The sequence below is a fragment of the Ptychodera flava genome, chromosome 22, assembly GCF_041260155.1.
Source record: "Ptychodera flava strain L36383 chromosome 22, AS_Pfla_20210202, whole genome shotgun sequence".
Classification (NCBI taxonomy): Eukaryota; Metazoa; Hemichordata; class Enteropneusta; family Ptychoderidae; genus Ptychodera; species Ptychodera flava.
This window is the reverse complement of record NC_091949.1, coordinates 907,802-920,068: the sequence shown is the minus strand read 5'-3', so window position 1 is coordinate 920,068 and position 12,267 is coordinate 907,802. Positions and strand designations below refer to the sequence as shown.

Here is a 12,267-nt window from a genome sequence, read left to right as displayed (position 1 = left end):
AATTTTTTCTGTTACGCCGCGTATGACAAGTGAAAACAATCGACTGTTTGAGGGCGCTGTGAAATGTGCTTGTCCAGGTTGGCTACAGCTGGATACATTTTACCCACAAACCCTAGCGGCATAAAGCCAGTCTTACTGCACTTACTGTACTTATACATTTCGTCTCCCCGCCATCGTCGCGTTAATCAAGTCGTATCATAACGAGCACATAGTTCTTCGCTTGTCTCCACAGCCTTTCTGTGCTGTGAGTACGCTTATCCGGCTTTTTGCTGTACAAATTCTGAAGCGTGATTTTGATGGACTGTCGGTGTGGTGTCGGTAAGTAATTCAAAGTAATTTGTTGTGATGTGTAGCCCTGCGTACGATGCTGTGTGTTCCGCTACAGCTAATAGCCCCGCTCACCACAGCCCTGCAAAGACCCGTACGTAGAGTTGGTGACTTCAAATCCATTTTTGGACTTGACGTAAAAAGCCAAATTACTGCCGAAATTCAGCGTTCTTGGGCCCAAGTCGTATCCCTGCCTACCTCAGCTACTCGATCGCTTCCAAAAATGCCAGTCTTTTATTCTTTTTTCGTAAATAACTGTCGATGTCGGCAACTCTCTCGCTAGCCCTGCGTACGTACGCAGTGTACGCTGTGCATTCCCTGTGTGCGTTCCTAACACACAGCGTACACTGCGTACGTACGCAGGGCTAGCGAGAGAGTTACCGACATCGACAGTTATTTACAAAAAAGAATAAAAGACTGGCATTTTTGGAAGCGATCGAGTAGCTGAGGTAGGCAGGGATACGACTTGGGCCCAAGAACGCTGAATTTCGGCAGTAATTTGGCTTTTTACGTCAAGTCCAAAAATGGATTTGAAGTCACCAACTCTACGTACGGGTCTTTGCAGGGCTGTGGTGAGCGGGGCTATTAGCTGTAGCGGAACACACAGCATCGTACGCAGGGCTATGTGATGTGTTGATTCTATGTCGTGATTTGATGTATGCACCTTTGTTCGATACCACGATTTGACTTGGACGCTTTGAGTTTACGGTTGAGAAAGTGAATAGTACGGTACATGCATCAAAAGAATTGAGAAGGAGCGCGACTGTGACTCGATCGCGACTGGGAGCTGTAGTTCCGAACTTGACTTTTTCATGGCATAGATTTGTACGGTCGGCTCTTGCCCTGCGTACCCTGCTGTGTGTTTCGGGCGTTACACGGCCCCCGCCACTATCATCTACATCATCACATCTTTCATCTAGTCTAATGAGGTCTTCCAAATCCTTTGTATTCATTTAGACCCATATTTTTTGAGCAACGGCTTTTGAGATTTTCTGGCGCACGTTTGTTGGCTCATTATAAAGTGAGTCTTGGGGTCGACTGTTCAGAGATGACAGCTGTAGTTGCTTCATTGTAAGAAGGCAGACAAGGCCCTCTGTCACAAACCTTAAAAAGTCTGTAGCATGATTGAAAGAATCCATTACTTTACGCTTCACTGTTCTGTGATTAAATGTTTTCTTGGCGTGCGCCAATGTCAGCTACGCTGGCTCCTCTGTAGAATTCATCCATTAGATGTGGTGGGGCCGTGTAACACCTGAAACACACAGCACGGTACGCAGAGCTAGCTAGGTCGGGTAGATTTCTGTGTACGCTGCACTGTCTCCAAAACCCACGTGGGTCTGGCCCGACAGCGTATCCCTTAGCGTACACGAGAGGTCCTGCACGAAGAATAACAACTTGACTGGTGTCAATGTTATTACTATTTCATAAAAATAGTCCACGTAAAGATTGTTTTGTGACAATCGACGAGAGTCATAGGCTGGTTAGGCTAATTTTGTCGTGGCAAAGCCATAGATTAGGGTTAGGGATTTTAGATTGGGCAATAGTTTTCGTTCTCGTAGATGTCGCGGGGACATGGATATTCTAGGTACACTGGTAGCAATGATGAATAGTTACTATTATTGTTTGTGTATAGGGTCTGTTGTGGTGCTCCGAAAGGGTTTCAGGTAATATTTTCATGATATCGTCATAATAATATGTCTGATCATTTACATACTTTTTTAGTTTCCTATAATGTGGGACAAGCTACTGAATTTCGATGGTTGGTACTCAGTGGCAAAGACTTTGCTCGGAAATGCGTTACCATCAAAAGCGAATAAGAATGTAAAATGCCCCCAAAAATCTTCCAGACCCCCCCCCCCCCCAGGTATCAACGCTCCACCCAGGATATCATCATATGTTCTCCACCCATAGGTGGGAAGGCTTGTATAATGAAAAAATAATGACATTTATTCATCATATTCATAACTTCCAGACAAATATTGCTTGCAAGATCCTGGTAGTAGGCCACCACTGTAATTGTTGATAGATCAATAAAGCCTGTCGGCTGGTAGGAACTGATCAATTAGTGTGTGTGTGTAGTGTGGAGATTTCCTGACTTTCCATCCTGTAAATTTTGACAATTTTCTAAAGTACAGCTTGTAAAAAATTACACAAGTTTAGTAATATGCAGATTAATTTTAGTGCCCTTTCTTATCCAGCTTTGAGTGTTGAATGAATCATTATGAGGACAAAATGGTAATGTGATGAAATGTCACAGGACAAAGTGATGATAAACCATGAATTCATTTATTATTCATGAAAAGTATACTCTATGAGTGAACTAATGAGGTTTAAATGGGTCCTAAAAGATAAACTTAATTTGATGAGATTTACATCCGTGTGTTGCCCTTATATTTCATTAAAACAAAATGACATGTCATACACACATCAAAAACATTAAGATAGCTATTTGAAGAGATTGTTGGACATGGAAGTTGTGTGAGAAATGTTAACAGAGCTTTCGATAATGTTGTATCACTGTTCTAGTAAATGATATGGCACTTCATGAGTCAACAAAATTTATGACAGTGGTCATTTTAATCCTTGGTGTTATGTTTTTTTTCATTTGCAGAAGTGGTCTATTGATGATTACATCACCACAGGGCATTCATTAGGACATTCCAATTAAATCCACATATTTTTTTGTGTGAGTTCATTCACTTTTGCCATTCTTTGTTAGTCCATGCAGCTTTTCATTGTGTGTGCATTCAGGCATCTAGGTAGATATTTCAGACATGCCCAAACCGATTTCAATTTGTTCTTTGATACTATCAATGCCATCAGGCAGCCATTATGTTATATTTTGTGGCCATTCACAAAGATATGTCTGACATACCTGGACCAATGTCATGCAAACTTGCCTTTGTAGGAATGGTGTCGTGTCATCAATGATGAACTTGTTGGTCAATAATTTCCATGAAAAAAATGGAATAAGTTCTTTACATGTTGTAAAACATCAAATTCATCTTTTTTGCCAATTTTTTTCACTGGTACAAATATGTATATTTAACAGGATGCAATGGATGTCTTACTTTGATTTTTGTTTCTTTAACAGATTATACCAGGAGGCCATATACGTGGTGACATTCACTCGCCCATAGGAGGCACAGCAATAACTTGCCCACAGGAGGCGCAATAATAACTTGCCCATAGGAAGGGCGCAATAATAACTTGCCCATAGGAGGCGCAATAATCATTTGCCCATAGGAGGCGCAAACAATAACTTGCCCAAAGGGGTACAACACAATCACTTGCCTATAAGAGGCACAGACTGCCCAGTTGAGGCACAGTTGCCCATAGACGGTACAGACTGCTGTAGAGGCGCGTTCAAGATCACAATTGATAGTCAACAAGCATTGGTTACAACATTGCTGATAGTACTTTGAGCAAACACTGTTGTGGTTAATTTTGCATTAGATCACAACTGATTTGACATTGATAATATTCAGTATTAACTTGCAGAAGAAAAAAAATAAGGCAGTAAAGTTTTGTCTTTGTCTTCCTCAGTGTACATTGTGAAATTATACCGTGAATATTTAACAGCACACAAGTTAGTGCTCTATCATTTACTTCCTGATAGGAAACAAGAGTATTGTTTACAGGCAGATTATTTGCAATCAAATAGAATTACTTCAGCGTACTGAATATATAAGGAAGACTGACATTTCTCTACAATTTCTGAAAATTGGCATTCATTTACTTCATAATAAACAAGAACAGTCATACCACATTCTATCATTGTCTACTTATTACTGACAACCCTTTTAACTGCTTTTTTCTGTCTAGGTCCAGCTTCCCCAATAAAGTTGGACCTAAATTTTGTAGTGAAAGGGTTCAACGTCTAAACTGCACAATATTGACAAGCAATAACACATTCATAGTCTACAATCTCAACAAACACAATCATTCTTTCATCAATACTTCAACTTTTAAGGTTTCACTTTTCATAGCATCAGAAGAAATCAAGGAAGCAATAAGCAACATCAGTCAAATTATTAATTTTTCTTCCTATACAAGTGCTTGAATTGACTGTAAGAACTTATTATAATATTAAGCACACCCATAACACAACGTTACTATAAAAGTACAATGAGAGTAAAAAAACTGAGCATAAAAGCAAAAATGAAAGAAGTAAATTGTACATGCAACGAAAAAGACAGTTGCAGACTCCTCACAGATGTTACACAAAGGTTAATGTCGAAGGTGATGGTAATTGCTTGTTCCGTGCTATAAGTCTAGGACTCTATGGAACACAAGATCATCATCATGCAATAAGAGTACATACTGTTGACTATGTAATTGAACATTGGGACAGATATGAGGATCCAATTAAGGTGAATATGAAAGATGGCATATTGTCTCTCAAGATGACTATAGGCAGTATATGTCCAGATCTGAACCAGGTAATGCAACTTATGGAGGGGACATTGAAATAAATGCTGCAGCGCTTGCATATAACATTAATATTGCAGTTCATCTTGACACTTTAAGTGAACCATTAGAGACTGTTGGTAATTCTTCTGTAAGTATACATCTTTTGTATCATGCAATCCGTGTTGAAGGAGAAATTGATAGTGGTCACTATGACTTTCTGCAAAGCACAGAGCAAAATTTGTCACAAGCAATAAATGTAAAGTTTTGGACCAGTACAAACAGAGAAATCTATGCCGCAAAATGAACATTGTGTAAATTATAGAGAAATAGAGAAACAGAGAGACATGATTGCCAAGAGAGAAAAGAGAGAACAAATAGAGTTTAGGCAAAGCGAAAACCAAAGAGATTTAACAGCCAAGCAAAATAAACGAGCTGATCCAGCATACAGGCAAACTGAAAGGCAAAGAGATATGAATGCTAAGAAAATTATGAGAACTGATGAGCTGTACAGACAAACTGAAAGGCAAAGAGATGTCAATGCTAAGAAAACTATGAGAGCTGATGATGTGTATAAACAAACTGAAAACAAGAGAAACAGGACATCAATGAAATTGAGACGGTGTGATGATGAGTACAGAGAAAATGAAAGGGAAAGAAATGCTAATGCTAAAAAGACAAAGAGAACTGACCAGGTCTTCAGGGAAAGCGAAAAGATCAGAGATGCCAATATTAAAAGTATTAAAAGAACTGATAAATCATATAGAGAGAGAGAGCAAATGAGAGATAGATTAAACAAACTAAACAACAGAAGATGTAGTGCTGCCAAATCTATTGAAGAGCTGATACAAATTTTTCACGGTGCAGTTCAGAATGGCCCAAATTTTGTATGTGTGTGCTGCCAACAGCTGTGGTACAGAGAAAGTGTTTTGAACTACAATAATGTTAAAGAAAAGTTAAACACCTTTGCATCATCTCAGGCTACAGATAATGATATGGCACCATTATGTAAAACTTGTTATTCATATTTAAAAGAGTCAAAGTTGCCTCCTTGTTCTGTGGCCAATAACATGTCATTTCCATTAATTCCCCCGAGTTACAGTTACATCCACTAGAAGAAAGACTTGTTGCCTTACGCATTCCATTCATGCAAATAAGAGAATTGCCAAGAGGTAGACAAGTTAGTCTCAGAGGTAACATAGTCAATGTTATAGCTGATGTATCAACTACTGTCTCTACATTACCTAGAACTTTAAATGAATCGCAGACAATACCTGTCAAATTTAAAAGAAAGATTAGCTATAGTCATGCCTATCAGGTAGAGAATGTCAGACCAGTGAAAGTCTTACAAGCAGCTAATTGGTTAGTTAAAAATAGCCCCTTATATAAAGCAGAACTGATTACAATATCTACAGATTGGGTTGTTTGCAGAAAGGATGAAAACCACAATTGGCAGGAATTTTGTGAGGAAAATGACGATCATGATTATTCTCACATGTCTGACAAACAAACATGTAAACAAGATGACAGTAATGATCATGATGATCATGATGATGATGATAATTGGACTGAAGAAATAAAATTGGAAGATCATCCTGCTGGCACACTGGATACAATGCTGTCACCTTTATATGATCAACACACAGACTCTGATGGCGCAGTTTGTTATGCACCAGGCGAGAACAATAAACCACTAGGAATATTTCAAGACAAATATTCTGAGGAGCTCTCATTTCCAACAATATATGTGGTCAACCCAGACAAAAAAACGCATAGTCCCTGTATTATATAGTACATTGTGTAAATGGGAACTTCGACACAAAGATAGGAGAGTTGCAAAGTCGATGCCTAACATTTTCTTTAAACTAAAAAAATTACAAATCAAGCAGATTAAAGACAAGGCAACATTATGTTTGCGAAAATGTACTGAAGGGCCGCAAATTAACAGCTGGTGAGCTTCAATCACCACAAAATGTTGATAAAATTGTTCGACTTGATGAGGGATTCAGAGTGTTGAAGACACTTAGAGGTTCACCACCATACTGGGAGAGTGCAAAGAAAGATATATTTGCCATGATACGTCAACTTGGTATTCCAACATTTTTCATGTCATTTTCATCAGCAGAATCTAAATGGATACATCTATTGAAAATTCTTGGAAGGACAGTTCACAACAAGGAATACACAGATGACGATGTATTGAACATGTCTTGGAATACAAAATCTGATTTGATAAAATCTGACCCTGTTACGTGTGCTCGCACTTTGACTATTCATTTCAACGATTATGCTGATTTCTATCATTTCAACGATTTATGCATGATTTCCTAATGAGCTCACATCATCCAATTGGTGAAATACACGATTACTTTTACAGAGTGGAATTCCAACAAAGAGGATCACCACATATACACATGCTTGTATGGATTAAAGATGCACCACAATATGGTGAAAATAGTGATGATGACATCACACAATTCATAGATCAGTATATTACATGTTCAAATGATACCAGTAATGAATCCTTCGCTGAATTGATAAATTATCAAATGCACAGACATGCAAAAACCTGTAAGAAAAAAGGCCAATGTGTTTGCAGATTTGGATTCCTGTGCCACCTATGCCAAGAACAATGATATTGCAGCCATTGCCAATGGATACTGATGAAAGCACAGAACAGATCCTTCAAAAGCACTATGAAAATATCAAGACTGTTGTTACTGATTTACAATTTGGAGAAACTCTTTCTTTTTCTGAATTCTTAAATAAACTACAACTTGATGAACAAACCTATATTAATGCAATACAGTCATCTCTAACATCAGATAAAAATTCCTCAAGAGGTCACCAAATGAAATAAGAATTAACCAAACAACACATCTTTATCGAAATGAAATAAATTTTTATCTAAATTAACAAAAATACAATTTTCCAGATTGCAAGCTACTTTTTTGACATTTCGGGCGATACTTTTCTTGATATAAAGAGCTGTACCGCCACTTGGTCTCCCTTTAGAACTACAACGAGAGGCTGGATATGTGTATACAACGTAGTTATCCAAAAAATCAACCTTGTCTTTATCGGTACAGAATGTTTCGATTAAACCAATTATGTCATAATTAGAACACAAAGCAATAAATTCAGAATTTTTCACCTTAGATTTTAGACCTCTAATGTTCCACACTAGAATTGAAATATTCGACTGGTTTGGACCTTGGCCACCTCCCTAGCGCGTAGACTGTCTTATTGGGCAAACTTCTCCGGAATTTTCATCAACTTGATAAATTGTTTTGGTGCCTTCTTCGTTGATGCACGTGAGCTTGTCATAACGGATGAATGTTTTTAAAGCCGGGTTTTCTTCAAGTAGAGATCTCCGGAACATCAGGAGCTTGGAACGAATATTTCTCATTCGTTTGGAGAAGTCTTCACTAATGCTGATGTTACTGTTTTTCAGTTTGTTGGCATTTCGTAGAACATTGGATTTGTCCTTGAATTTGACGAACATAGCGATAATTGGCCGGGCTCCTCGTATCAACGGTGCATTTGTTATACGATGTACTCTTTCGAATTCGATATCTTCAGTAATTTCCAGGTTGTTTTTCAGTACAGATTTAACTTTTTCTTCAGATGTGTCCCAGCTCTCATTTGTGCCGTCTTGCTCGATGCCATAAAACACGAGATTATTTCTTCTTCCTCTATTTTCCAGGTCGTCATTAGCACGTTTAAGCTGGTTATTTTCTTTTCGTAATTCATCTAGTGTGGTTTTCAGTCCAGCGAATGTACTAGGGTTGGCTTCCATTTCTGTCATTTTCGTTGTGTTTTGTTGTAGCTGTTCGCGGAATTCAGACATTTCGTCCTCAATGTTGTCCATTCTGTTCTGCATTACTTCTAACTTTTCGTGTATGTGCTGAGATTCCGTTATTAGTCTGTCAAGTTTCTCATCGATACCTGAAATATCGGCCTTTGTAGCCAGTTCCGTTCCTGGACCAGTAGTTGTACCTGCTGACCTTAGTGTGGGTCCGGGATTTCTCTCAACATTTCCAGCAATGACTAGCAGGCTAACCAGACACAGCTTGATGGAGAGTGACACCTGGCTGTTCAACAAAGGTATGACGAGGGCGGCCATCTTGGGTACTTTCCTCTGCCTGTCTGGGTCGCCACCGGCAAATCCGCCAATTTTAGCTCGATACTGCTCAAGACCTACACCCATCTTGTTTCAAAAAGGCCAGCTATGTGTTATCAATGCATCTATGCTGAAAGCTTACTTGAGTCCCAAAACACAAACTGCTATTTCAAGAAATTACGCGGAGCCGATCTCCATACCTGCCATCTCTGTCTCAGTTACGTAAGTATTTTTATCTATGTTTGACTTGAGAATTGTAGACACTTTAAAACAACAATGGAAGGGCAACTTATCAACAAAACCGAAACTACATGTATATAGTCAATTCAAGGGTTTACTTGAACCAGAGAAACATTTACTTTCAAATTGTAATTATAAAGCTATTCAGATTTTTACCTGTTTTCGATGTTCGGTTCTCCCTCTAGCAATGGAGGAAGGCAGACATCGTGGTATTGACCCATCAGCCAGACTTTGTAAAGTTTGCCAAATGAATGTTATTGAAGATGAGTGTCATTTTCTTTTGGAATGTCCAGCATACAACAATTTGAGGATTCTATATTTGCCTAGCTTTTCATTTGTAGAACCAAATTTCAACAAGTTTGTGCAGCTTATGAGTTCCAGCCGTTCTAATGTGATTATTAATCTCTGTTATTTTGTACAAAAAGCTTTCAAATTCAGAACAAATCTGTTGCAGCAAGAAACATAATAATACTTTTATATTGTTTGTATCCAATTATGTGTATTTACATTGTAACTCTGAGTTTATTTCGTGTATTACTACCTGTACCTTTTATACCTGTCATTTACTTACAGACTATTATATTTTCTGTAACTCCTTTGCATATGGGCCGGAGGCCTAGAAACGCAAATAAACGTGCACTGAAACGTGCACTGAAACGAAGAATTAACAGCTACAATGAAACCCTACTCAAAGCTTGGAGAGCAAACATGGACATTCAATTCATTCTTGATCCATATGCATGTGCCATGTACATCGCATCTTACATTAGTAAAGCTCAACGTGGAATGAGTAATTTGCTCAGTAGGGCTGTGGAAGAAGCAAGGGAAGGATGTCATGATATCAGAGAAAGTGTCAGGCATATAGGAAACAAATTCCTTAATCATGTTGAAGTTAGTGCTCAAGAAGCTGTTTACCTTGTTATGCAAATGAGACTAAGAAGAGCTTCACGCGGCTTCACATTTATTAACACATCACCCCCTGATGATAGAGTTATCCTATTGAAACCTCTTGATGACATACAAAACATGCGTCCAAATGCTACTGACATAGAAAGTGATAGCATCTTGAAAAAATATGAGAGGCGCCCAAAAGCCCTTGAGAAATTGTGCTTGGCAGACTTGGCAGCATGGTACAGTTTTCAAAAGTTAAAAGATAACCCGCAAGATCATTATCAAGATAATGATGACTTCTACAAAACTGATGAAGAGGATGATGATGATGAAAACAACACAATATATCAGATACGTGGCCTTGTGTATAAAAAACGCACCAAAAGTAAGTTATCAGATATGTTCGTTTCCATAGGGAAAAAGACAAAGAAAATCATTACAGAGAGTTAATAATGTTGTTTTATCCTTGGCGAAATGAAAATGAACTCCTTGCAGGGTGCAAAACATACTATGATCGTTACATGCAAGTGAAATTTGAAGTAGATTCTAAAGAAAAGGAGTACAATAAAAACGCTCAGGAATTAGATCAAGCTATTGAAGCAGTACAAAACACAGCCATTGATATGTTTGATAATGTTGCTCCAAATACACAACATCAGGAACATCAAGACATTTTAGAAGGATCAAGGCCAAGTGACACATTGAGTATGTTTGCACCATGTGATGAGAGTCATTCTAAATATGACATTGGACAGGACATTGGCATCAGTACAAATAATCCCATTATTGAAGATCTTCAACAACCACAAATGGCTGATAATGAATTATATCCACTTTTACAGAAACTCAACAAGAAACAAAAAGAAATATTCTATCACATAGTACATTGGATGAAACAAGGACAGAGCCGTTAAATATTTTTGTAACAGGTGGCGCTGGTGTAGGGAAATCTCTTGTTCTCAAATCATTGTATCAAGTACTTTTAAATATCTTTCAAATCTTCCTGGTGAAAATCCTGACAACATACACTTATTACTAGTTGCACCTACTGGAAAAGCTGCTTACAACATTAAGGGTACTACAATTCATTCAGCTTTTCAAATTCCTGCATCCCAAGGTTTTCATTATAGACCACTGACATCAGAAAGACTTAATACACTTCAAGCAAATACAGGAACTTAAAAGTCATATTCATAGATGAAATCTCCATGGTTGGTAATGGTATGTTAAACTATATCAATCTCAGACTACAACAGATAATGGCCAACAATAAAATCTTTGGTGGTGTCAGCGTTGTTAGCTTTGGCGACTTATATCAATTAAAACCTGTCTTTGATGGTTGGATATTTAACGACCTTCAACATGATTATGGGCCATTGGCTGTCAACATCTGGAAAGACCTGTTCAAAATGTTTGAATTAACAGATATTATGAGGCAAAAGGATGACCAGAATTTTGCTAAATTACTCAACCGTATACGTGAGGGAAAGCATACATCTCATGACATAAAGTTCTGCAAACTCGAATAGTCAGTGTTGATAAAAAACTTCATCTATTGATGAGTCGACAGTACATCTTTATTGCGAGAACAGACTTGTTGATGACCACAATGCAATAGCATATGACAGACTTACAGGAATAAAAACATGTATACCTGCTACTGATACAGTCATTGGCGATGTCTCTGAGATCATAAAACACAAACATTAGGTATTGTTGTCATGCTTCCTGCTCAAAAAACAATGGGGTTAGTTTCTAAATTATCAATTGGAACAAATCAGCGTATTGAGCTTTGCATTAATCTGTCTGTAAATGATGGATTGATAAATGGTACTCCAGGAGTAATCAAATACATCGATGGACCTGATTTGCATCATGTTACTATTCTATGGATTTTATTTGATGACGATTGTGTTGGCAAAAACCTGCGACGTGAAAAACGGCATTTAATGCATGACAAAGTATCTCACAGATGGACGCCAGTTTTACAGATATCACGGCAATTTAGAGTGGGAAGACACAAAAATGCAGAAGTTGTGAGAAAACAATTTCCACTCAGACCAGCTAGTGCCAAAACAATACATCGTTGTCAAGGTGATACACTTAACAATGTGGTTGTGGACTTCAGTACAGCAAACAAGAGAAATCAGTGTCATGTACACTATGTTGCTTTAAGCAGAGTGACTAAACTTACAGGTCTCAACATAACCACATTACAAGAAAATCAAATATCAGTTAGCACTGATGTTACACAAGAGATGCAACGCATGAGAACC

At 38.0% G+C, this 12,267-nt stretch overlaps 1 long non-coding RNA gene across 1 annotated transcript; it reads left to right on the top strand.

The window, feature by feature from the left end:
- Positions 1-158: 158 nt before the first annotated feature.
- On the top strand, positions 159-4,096 carry LOC139122434 (uncharacterized). The gene is made up of 3 exons (XR_011549465.1): positions 159-318; positions 2,939-3,013; positions 3,422-4,096. It is a non-coding gene; the product is annotated as an uncharacterized lncRNA (long non-coding RNA).
- The last annotated feature ends 8,171 nt before the right edge of the window (positions 4,097-12,267 follow it).